We start from the raw sequence: 11,381 nt of genomic DNA, 5'->3' as shown, positions 1-11,381 counted from the left end.
CATACTACCCAAACCAAACTGCAGATTTAATGCAATCTCTATCACAATACCAACATCATTTTTCACAAAACTAGAAAAATTAATATTAAAATTTGTATGGAGACACAAAAGCTCCCAAATAGCCAAAGAAATCTTGAGAAAGAAGAATAAAGCTGGAAGTATTACAATCCCAGATTTCATTACAAAGCTATAATAAAAAAAATAGTATGGTACTGGCACAAAAACAGACACATAAATCAATAAAACAGAATAGAACACCCAGAAATAAATCCACACATATATAGTCAGTTAATCTATGACAAAGTAGGCAAGAATATCCAATGGGGAAAGGATACTTTCTTCAGTAAATCATGCTGGAAAAACTGGACCACTTTCTTACATCATACACAAAAATAAACTCAAAATAGATTAAAGACCTAAATGTGAGACGTAAATCATAAAATTCCTAATAGAAAACATAGGCAGTATTCTCTTTGATATTAGCCTTAGCAACATTTTTCTAGATATTTCTCCTGAGGCAAAGGAAACAAAAACAAAAACAAACTATTGGGACTACGCCAAAATACAAAGCATTTGCACAGCAAAGAAAACCATCAACAAAATTAAAATATGACCTAATAAATGGAAGAAATATCTGCAAATGATATATCTAATTAGGGGTTAATATCCAAAATATAGGGGCGCCTGGGTGGCTCAATCATTAAGCATCTGCCTTCGGCTCAGGTCATGATCCCAGGGTCCTGGGATTGAGCCCCCGCATCGGGCTTCCTGCTCCGTGGGAAGCCTGCTTCTCCCTCTCCCACTCCCGCTGCTTGTGTTCCCTCTCTCGCTGTCTCTCTTGCTGTCAAATAAATAAAATCTTTAAAGAAAAAAAAAGAACAAAATATATAAATTACTTGTACAATTCAACAGCATAAAAACAAATAATCACATTAAAAAATGGACAGAACACTTGAAAAGACCTTTTTCTAAGGAAGACATACAGATGTCCAACAGACTCATGAAAAAATGCTCAACATTACTAATCATCAGGGAAATGCAAATCAAAACCACAATGAGATATCACCTTACACCTATCAGAATGGCTAAAATCAAAAACACAAGAAATAGCAAATGTTGGGAAGATGTAGAGAAGAAGAAACCCTCATGCACTGTTGTTGGGAATGCAAACTGGTGCAGCCATTGTAGAAAACAATGTGGCATTTCCTCACAAAATTAAAAGTAGAAATACCACATGACCCAATAATTCTACTACTGGGTCTTTACCCAAAGAAAATGAAAACACTAAATAAAAAAAATATATGCACATTCTTGTTTATCAGAGCATTATTTACAACAGTCAAGATAGTGAGGCAACCTGTGTCCGTTGATAGATGAATGGATAAAAAAGCTGTGGTGTAGAGTTCTGGTCCAAGATGGTGACATAGGAAGACCCTGAACTCACAGCCTCCACGAAACACACCAAATTACAATTATTTATAGAACAGCTCCTCCTGAAGAAAAACTGAGGGCAGACTGAAAAACTTTTGCATGACAAAAGAAAAAACAGCAAAAGAGAACAGCAAGAGAGAAGGAACCATGGTAACAGGAATCCTTCAACCACACAACTCTGTGAACTGCAGTGGGAAGGGATAGTACTGAGGGCCTGGGAACAGATTCCTCTGTTATTGGGCACAGAAAAGAAACATTGGTTTAAAAGAGCAACTAAGGGCACCTGGGTAGCTCAGTCAGTTGGGCGTCTGCCTTCGGCTCAGGTCATGATCCCGGAGTCCCAGGATTGAGTCCTGCATCATGCTCTCTTCTCAGCGGGGAGTCTGCTTCTCCCTCTGACCCTCTCCCTTCTCGTGCTTTCTCTCTCTCTTAAATAAATAAATAAAATTTTAAATAAATGAATAAATGAACAACTAATATATAAAAGAGACAACACTGGAATTCTACCAAATAGCAGGGGAGTCATAGGACTGGTCTCTGGGTCATAGGAACTGAAGAACTGCAGGTTTATGCTCCCTCTCCACCTTAAAAGCACAGACCAGAGCAAGGTCCTGGATTCCATAACTGTCTTGCTGTCTCTGCAAGCCCTCGGTCTACAAACCCACACCAGCCCTGGTCGCTCCAGGATACAGGAAAAAAAAAAAAAGCTACATGTTGTCTTCTTTTTTTTCTCTTCTCTTTTTTCCTCTTTTCTCTTTTTTTCCTCTTTTTTTTTTCTTTAAAAAGCAACTTAAAACAGCAACTAGCATATAAAACAGCTACCACTAGACCTTTACCAAATGGCTGGGGGAACAGCTGGAATGCTCTGTAGATGGGAGAGGCTGATAGACAAGATCTACGCTTCCCCCAACCTTGAAAGCACAGACCAGTGTACAGTCTGGGCTTCCTAGCTGACCTGACACATCAGTGAGCCTCAGGCCCATAGCGCACACCAGCTTTAGCTGTCCCACCAAGGTAGCCACAAGACATTGCACACTAGAACACCCCTGATTAGTGATCACTACAGCCCCAGCCTTTGTGCCAAAGTGACATAGGCACAAAGCACTGTGGAAAACGCCAGGTCTATACCACTCTGGCTTTAGATGGCTTGCTAGGGCACCCCAAGGGCAGAGTGCTCGGGAAACTTGGTTAATGTGTGCTTTAGATCCAGCTGCCCTGCCCAGGTGCCCCCTATGTGGAACACCCTGGGAACCCCTAGCCCAAGGTTGCATTGATTTCAGCCTTTCCATCATAGCACACCCTGTGTGCAGCACCCCAGAACACACCTTCCCACACCAGTCATGGTTTCAGTTACCTGGCCAGGGCACCCACTGAGCTGAGTACCTTGGGACATTCAAGTTTGCACCCAATTCAGCTTCAGCTGCTCTGACAGGGCATATTTTGTATGAAGAGCCCAGGGACCACACTGCCCCAGAACCATTTTAGCTTTAGCAGAACCATCTGCATGGAACACCAAGGAACTCCTGTCCTGTAGCATGCCTCACCTCCAGCCACCCCTTGTGGGCACCCTATGTGCAGAGAGTCCTGGGATACCTGGTTTATATCCACTTCAGCGTTAGTTGTCCTACCAAGGTGCCCTCTGTGTGTAGAGCCCTGAGTCCCCCTGGCTTGCACCCAATTTAGTTTCAGTTAGCCTGTCAAGGCACCCTCAGCACAGAGAGCTCAGGGGCCTCCTAGCTTGCATAATACCTCAGCTCCAGCTATACCACCAGGGCACCCCCTACACAGATTGCCCCAGGGAAACCCAGCTTGCACCCATTTCAGATTCAGCTGTCCTGCCAGGGTACCCTCAACACAAAGAACCCCAGGACACACTGGTCTGCATCCACCTCAACTTAAATGTTCTGACAGTGTGCCCACTCTGCAGAAAGCCCCAGGACCCCAGCCCACAACATCCACAGCTCCAGCCAGCCAGCAAAAGTCACCAATCACACAAAATCTACATAGATGATCATACATTAGACCATTCCTTCAAGTTTAGATGAAGTAGCTGTTCTGCCTAATCCATAGAAACAAACACAGAAAGTGAAACAAAATGGGGAGACAGGGGAATATTCTCCAAAACAAAGAACAAGATTAAACCTCAGAAAATAACTAAATGAAAGGGAGCTAAGCAATATGCCTGATTAAGATTATAAGTAATGATCATAAAGATGCTCACTGGCCTGGAGAGAAGAATGGAAAAACTCAGTGAGAACTTCAGTGAAGAGATAAAAAATATAAAAATGAACCAATGAGAGTTGAAGAGTACAATAACTGAAATAAAAAAACATACTAGAGGGAATCAACAGTAGACTAGACTGGGAGGCAGGAAAGTAGAAGAGTAGGAGACTTCATTTTATCTGGACCCTTGAATTTAGCTAGATATCTATCAAATTATTCTGAATGCCTATAAATTCAACCTGAGATGTAAGAAAATAATTCCTGAATTTCTACAAATAGAAAATCAAGGACATTTTGCAAGGCAGAATGTGTGGAAAAGTGAATCAGAGGGGATATATCAGAAGATAAATGGATGGGGAAGGGAGCCTCCACAAGCTGGCTATGGGAAAGTGATATAGTTTAAAATTGGAACCTTTAGAAATCTGCTCCATTGAGAGACATCCCTGCCTGAAAGATGCTCAGGTGGTGAAGCAGGGCAGAATCCTAGGTGGGACAGTGTGGTCTCAGGATCCCTGGGGTCACAGAAAGAATGGCGGTGCCTGAGCCGGCATAGTTCCCAAACATTTAGCTGGGAAACAGGCTATGGTCAGTGAGGCTGGGGGTGTGCTTTCAGCTAGGTTTGCCATAAACAGCAATCTGCAGCAAGATAGTGGTGACTGCTCTCCATGTGGGGACCCTGCAAGCAGCAGGCCCCCAGCAACCCTCCTCCCTGCCCCAGGAGGGGAGGCACAGGTGCACAACACATGAGTCTGCAGAGTTTGGCACACACAAAGGTGAAGATTGCTTTTACCTGAGGGTGTGCTGAAGAAAGAGAGCAGCATGATCTCTCAGCTCCAGGGCTGGAGATCAGGGCACAACCATTTTTATTTTCAACCTCTGAAGCGGCACAGAGAGACTTCAGGGGAAAAAAGCCATATCAAAGAACCTGAAACAGCTTAAACTGAGACCAGCCCCCTGGCAAGAAGCAGTGCAACTCCGTGTAGACAAACACATCTGATTATAAGCACAGCAGGCCCCTATACCAGAAGACCAGCTGTAACATCAGGGGAATACCAGAACTGCAAAATTCCAGTGCTGGTATATAGAAATTGAATTTTTTTCTCATGATTCTTTTATCCTTCAGTTTAAACTTTTCCTTTTCTTTTTGTTCTTCTTTTCCTATTCAACTAGTTTCTTATTTTATCAACTCTCTGTTTTTAAGTCTTCATTTAACTTTCATTTTTACACTTACATTTTATAGATATATTCTTCATTTTTGGCTTCCTTTCACTGTATTCAATTTTATTTTTGTATAAGTTTTGCTTTCTTTACAATTTTGGGATTTAGTGTCTTCTAACAAACAGTCCAAAATACATGCAGGAACAAGTGGATCACCCTGTTTTGAACACCTGGGAGGTTAGATTTTCTCTTTACCTGCCCCCTTTTTTTCTTTTTTGGTTTCTGACCTCTTTGGATTTGTTTAAGTGTGTATTTCGCCTGGGTCATGGTTGATATTTTTGATTTCGCTCTCTCATTCACCCATTCTTCTCCAAGACAAATGACTGGAAAGAGGAATTCACAAAAAAAGGAAAGACCCAGTGGTAATACTCTCTGCCACAGATCTAATCCATATGGATATAAGTAAAATGTCAGGGCTGGAATTCAGGATAATGAGTATAAAGTTACTAGCTGGGCTTGAAAAAAGCATAAAAGACACTAGAGTGAGAGACTCTTAATTATGGGAAACAAACTGAGGGTTACTAAAGGGGAGGTGGGTGGGGGGATTGGGTAACTGGGTGATGGGCATTAAGGAGGGCACGTGATGGGATAAGCACTGGGTGTTATACACACCTGATGAATTGTTGAACACTACATCTGAAACCAATGATATACAGTGTGTTGGCTAATTGAATTTAAATTTTAAAAAAAGACACTGGAGAATCTCTTAGTACAGAAATAAAATCTGATCAGGCCAAAGTTAAAAATGCTTTAACTGAGATGCAGTCTAAATTGGATGCTCTAACAGCTAGAGTAAATGAGGCAGAAGAGAGAGTCAGTGACATAGAAGACAAGATGATGGAGAGGAAAGAAGCTGAGGAAAAGAGAGAAAAACAATGAATGGACCATGAGGAGAGGCTTTGAGAAATCAGTGATACCCTAAAGTGAAACAATATTAGAATTATTGGGGTCCCAGAGGAAGAAGAAAGAGAGAGACTAGGAGACAGTAGGTATATTTGAGCAAATCATAGCTGAGAAATTCCCTAATCTGGGGAAGGAAACAGGCATTCAAGTCCAAGAGGTAGAGAGAATGCCCACAAAATCAATAAAAATAGATCAAAAACCTGACATAGAATAGTGAAGCTTGCAAATTTCAGAGATAAATAAAATCCTGAAAGAATCTCGAGGAAAGAGTTCCTTAACCTACAATGATAGAAACATTCGACTGGCAGCAGACTTATCCACAGAGAGCTGGCAGTCCAGAAAGGACTGGTATGATATATTCAGGGTAGTAAATGAATATATCATGCATACTAAAGCATGCAGCCAAGAATATTTTATCCAGCAAGGCTGTCATTCAGAATGGAAGGAGAGACAAATAGCTTCCAAGACAATGAGAAACTAAAAGATTTTGTGATGACTAAACCAGCCCTCCAGGAAATATTAAAGGGGATCCTATAAGTGAAGAGAGAGCCCAAAAGTAACATAGACCAGAAAGAAACAGAGACAATCTACAGAAACAGGGACTTTACAGGTAATACAATGGCACTAAATTCATATCTGTCAATATTTCTCTGAATCTAAATGGGTTTACACCTAAAGAAGTGGAGAAAGAACAGCAAATAAAGGGTAAACCAAACAGGAGAAGAGAAATCATAAATATTAGAGCAGAAATTAATGAAAAAAACAAACAAACAAAAGAACAGTAGAACAGATCAATGAAACTAGAAGCTGGTTCTTTGAAAGAATCAATAAGATCGATAAACCCCTAGCCAGACTCATCAAAAAGAATAGAGAAAGGACCCAAATTAATAAAATCATGAATGAAAGAGGAGAGATCATGACCAACACCAAGAAAATACAATTTTGAAAACACATTATGAGCAACTATATGCCAACAAATTAGGAAATCTGGAAAAAATTGATGCATTCCTGAAAATATATAAACTACCACAATTGAAAGAGGAAGAAATATAAAACCTGAACAGACCCAAAACCAGCAAGGAAATTGAAGCAGTAATTAAAAATCTCCCAACAAACAAGAATCCAGGGCTAGATGGCTTTCCAGCGGAATTCTACCAAACATTTAAAGAATTAAAGCCTACTCTTCTGAAGATGTTTCAAAAGATAGAAATGGAAGGAAAATTTCCAAACTTATTCTATGAGGCCAGCATTACCTTGATCCCAAAACCAAAGACCCCACCAAAAAGGAGAATTATAGATCAATATCTCCAGTGAACATGGATGCCAAAATACTCACCAAGATAGTAGCCAATAGGATCCAACAGTACATAAAAATGATTGTTCACTATGACCAAGTGGGATTTAATCCTGGGCTGCAAGGGTGGTTCAACATTCACAAATCAATCAACATGATACATCACAGTAAACAAAAGGACAAGAACCATATGATCACCTCAATGGAGACAGAAAATGAATTTAACAAAATATAGGATCCTTTCTTGATTAAAATTTTCCACAGTGTAGGGATAGAGGGAACCTACCTCAATATCATGAAAGACATCTATGAAAAGCCCATAGCAAATAATCATTCTCAATGGGAAAAACCTGAGAGCTTTTCTGCTGAGGTCAGGAACATGTCAGGGATGCCCACGTTCATCACTGTTGTTCAACATAGTACTAGAAGTCCTAGATTCAGCAATCAAACAACAGAATGAAATAAAAGGCATTTAAATTGGCAAAGAAGTCAAACTCTCACTCTTCAGAGATGACATGGTACTTTATGGGGAAAACCCCAAAGACTCCACCCCAAAATTGCTAGAACTCATATAGCAATTCAGCAATGTGGCAGGCTATAAAATCAATGCAGAGAAATCAGTTGCATTTCTATACACTAACAATGAGACAGACAAAAGAGAAATCAAGGAATCAATTCCTTTTGCAATTGCATCAAAACCCATAAGATACTTAGGAACAAACCTAACCAAAGAGGTAAAGGATCTCTACTCTAAAAACTATAGAACACTTATGAAAGAAATTGAGGAAGACACAAAGAAATGGACAAACATTCCATGCTCATGGATTGGAGGAATAAATATTGTTAAAATGTCTATGCTACCCAGAGCAATCTACAGATTCAGTGCAATCCCTATCAAAATACCATTGACATTTTTCACAGAGCTGGAAGAAAATAATCCTAAAATTTGTATGGAACCAGAAAAGTCCCCAGATAGCCAGAGGAACGTTGAAAAAGAAAACCAATGCTGGTGGTATCACAATGCCACACTTCAAGCTATATTAGAAAGCGGTAATCATCAAAATAGTATGGTGTTGGCACAAAAACAGGCACATAGATCAATGGAGCAGAATAGAGAAACCAGAAATGGACCCTCAACTGTATGGCCAACTAATCTACATCAAAGCAGGAAGGAATATCCAATGGAAAAAGGACAGTCTCTTCAATAAATGGTGCTGGGAAAATTGGACAGCCACATGTAGAAGAATGAATCTAAACCTTTTTCTTACACCATACACAAAGATCAACTCAAAATGGATGAAAGACCTAAATGTGAGATAGGACTCCATCAAAATCCTAGAAGATAAGACAGGCAGTAACCTCCTAGACCTCAGCCACAGCAAATTCTTGCTAGACATGTCTCCAAAGGCAAGGGAAACAAAAGCACAAATGAACTATTGGGACTTCATCAAGATAAAAAGCTTCTACACAGCAAAGGAAACAGTCAACAAAACTAAAAGGCAAACTATGGAATGAGAGCAGATATTTGCAAATGACGTATCAGATAAAGGGCTAGTATCCAAAATCTATAAAGAACTTATCAAACTCAACACCCAAATAACAAATAAACCAGTCAAGAAATGGGCAGAAGACACGAACAGACATTTCTCCAAATAAGGCATACAAATGGCCAGCAGACACATAAAAAATGCTCCACATCACTTGCCATCTGGGAAATGCAAATCAAGACCACAATGAGATACCACCTCACACCAGTCAGGATGGCTAAAATTAAGACAGGAAACAACAATTGTTGTTAAGGATGCAGAGAATGGGGAACTCTCTTACACTGTTGGTGGGAATGTAAGCTGGTACAGCCACTGTGGAAAACAGTACGGAGGTTTCTCAAGAAGTTAAAAATAGAGCTACCTTATGATCCAGCAATTGCACTACTAGGTTTTACCTCAAAGATACAAATGTAGGGATCCAAAGAGGCACCTGCCCCCCCGCAGTGTTCATCGCAGCAATGTCTGCAATAGCCAAACTGTGGAAAAAGTCAAGATGTCCACTGACAGATGAATGGATAATGAAGATATGGTATATATATATATACAATGGTATATTACTTAGCCATCATAAAGGATGAATACGTACCTTTTACATTGATGTGGATGGAACTGGAGGGTATTATGCTGAGCACAATAATTCTGAGAAAGACAATTATAAGTTTTCACTTATATATGGAATATAAGAAACAGCACAGTGGATCATAGGTGAAGGGAGGCAAAACTGAATTGGAAGTCATCAGAGAGTGGGAAAAACCATGAGAGACTCTTAACTGTAGGACACAGACTGGGGGTTGCTGGAGGGGAGGTTGGTGGGGGGATGGGGTAACTGGGTGATGGGCATTAATGAGGGCATGTGTTGAGCCCTGGGTGTTATATGCAACTGATGAATTATTGAACACTACATTGAAACGTATGATGTACTTACTATATGTTGGCTAATTGAATTTAAATGAAAAAATAACAGTAGTATAGCAGATGCAGATGAATATCAGTGATCTAGATGACAGGGTAATGGAAATCGTGAGACCTGAACAGCCTAAAAAGAAATAAAAGTGAAGATAGGTTAAGGGATCTCTTGGACAAGATTAAGTGAACAAACATTTGCATTAGAGGGGTCCCAGAAAAAGAAGAAAGAAAGGGGTAGAAAATTAACTTAAAGAAATAATAAATGAAACCTTCCCTAAATTGGGAAGTAAAAAGACATCCAGGTCGAAGAAGCACAGGAAGTTCTAAACAAGATGAGCCCAGTAAAGTCCATACAATGACAGATAATAATTTAAATGTCAAAGATTAAAGATAAAAACCTTTAAAAACACCAGGAGAGAAGCAAAAATTACCTACAAGGGGAAACTTAAAAGGCTATCACCTAATTTTTCAGAAGCTTCACATGCCAGAAGGGAGTGCCATGATATATTCAAAGCACTAAAAGGAAAAAAAAATCTACAAATGCCCCCCCTCCCTCTTCTCCTTGAGTTTAAGAGTGTTCTGGGGCATTTTAAGGAGGGAAGGTTCACATGGAGCAAATCATACAAGAAGCAAAGAAGTCTTGGTCATGGATTGATGTGATTCCTGCAGAGGTAGTCAGTGGGGGTAGTCACTGGATGTTGATGAAGTTGGATCCTTAACTATTTCCTAGTTATAGATGATCAGTAGGTGGTTCTTGTTTAGTTCAATGTTGGAAAGTCTGTAAGCCGTAACTCACATGTCCTGGGAAGTCCAAAAATATCCCACATTGTAGGCTTTACTTACAGATACTCAGTTTTTCATAGGTGGTGGGACTGCTCCTTTCTTGGAAAACTTCCCTGGAGTTATGTCCCAGATTTAGAGACTTGCTGTGGAAATCACTACCCTCTCCCTCTTATGGCCTACCTTTTCGTTTAAGTTTTTTTCAGCTTTATCAAAGTATACTTAATATACAGAAAATTACACATTTAATTTATACATTTTGATGAGTTTGGACATATAAATATACACATGATAACATCAGCACAAAGTAATAAACATATCCACTACTTCCAAAAGATTTCTTGTGTACCCTTCTTCATTTTTGTGGTAAGAGATTTAACATGAAGTCTATCCTCTTAAGTTTTTAAGTGGACAACACTGTATTGTTAATTATATGCACTATGTTGTACAGCAGATCTCTAGAACTTATTTATCTTGTATAACTTTATATCCATTGAACAACAACTCGCCATTTCTCCCTCCCTCCATCCCCTAGCAAGACGTCATATTCTTGGCTTCTATGAGTTTGACTATTGTATATACCTCTCTCTATATAAGTGGGATCCTGTAGTATTTGTCTTTCTGTGACTGACATTTCACTTAGCATAATGTCTTCCAGAACCATTCATGTTGCAAATGGTAGGATTTCCTTCTATTTTTAAGGCTGAATGATATTCCATTGCATGTGTATACCACATTTTCTTTATCCATTAGTCTGTCAATGGACATTTGGATTGTTTTTATATCTTGATCACTGTGAATAATGCTTCAAAGAACATGAGAGTCCAGATATCTCTTTGAGAGTTTGATTTCAATTATTTTGGATTGAAATACTCGGGAGTGGGATTTGTGGATGATATGTTAGTTTTATTTTTAATTTTTTCAGAAACCCTCATACTTTTTTCTATATTGGTAGCACCATTTTGTATTCCCACCAACAGTGCAAAGGTTTTGATTTTTCCATATCCTTGCCAATACTTGTTTTCTCTTCCCTCCTTCCTTCCTTCCTTCCTTCCTTCCTTCCTTCCTTCCTTCCTTCC

The sequence above is a fragment of the Mirounga leonina genome, unplaced genomic scaffold (assembly GCF_011800145.1).
Source record: "Mirounga leonina isolate KUSES-001 unplaced genomic scaffold, KU_Mleo_1.0 Mir_204, whole genome shotgun sequence".
NCBI classification, from domain to species: Eukaryota; Metazoa; Chordata; class Mammalia; order Carnivora; family Phocidae; genus Mirounga; species Mirounga leonina.
The sequence above is the reverse complement of the archived record's forward strand: the minus strand, read 5'-3'. Positions refer to the sequence as shown.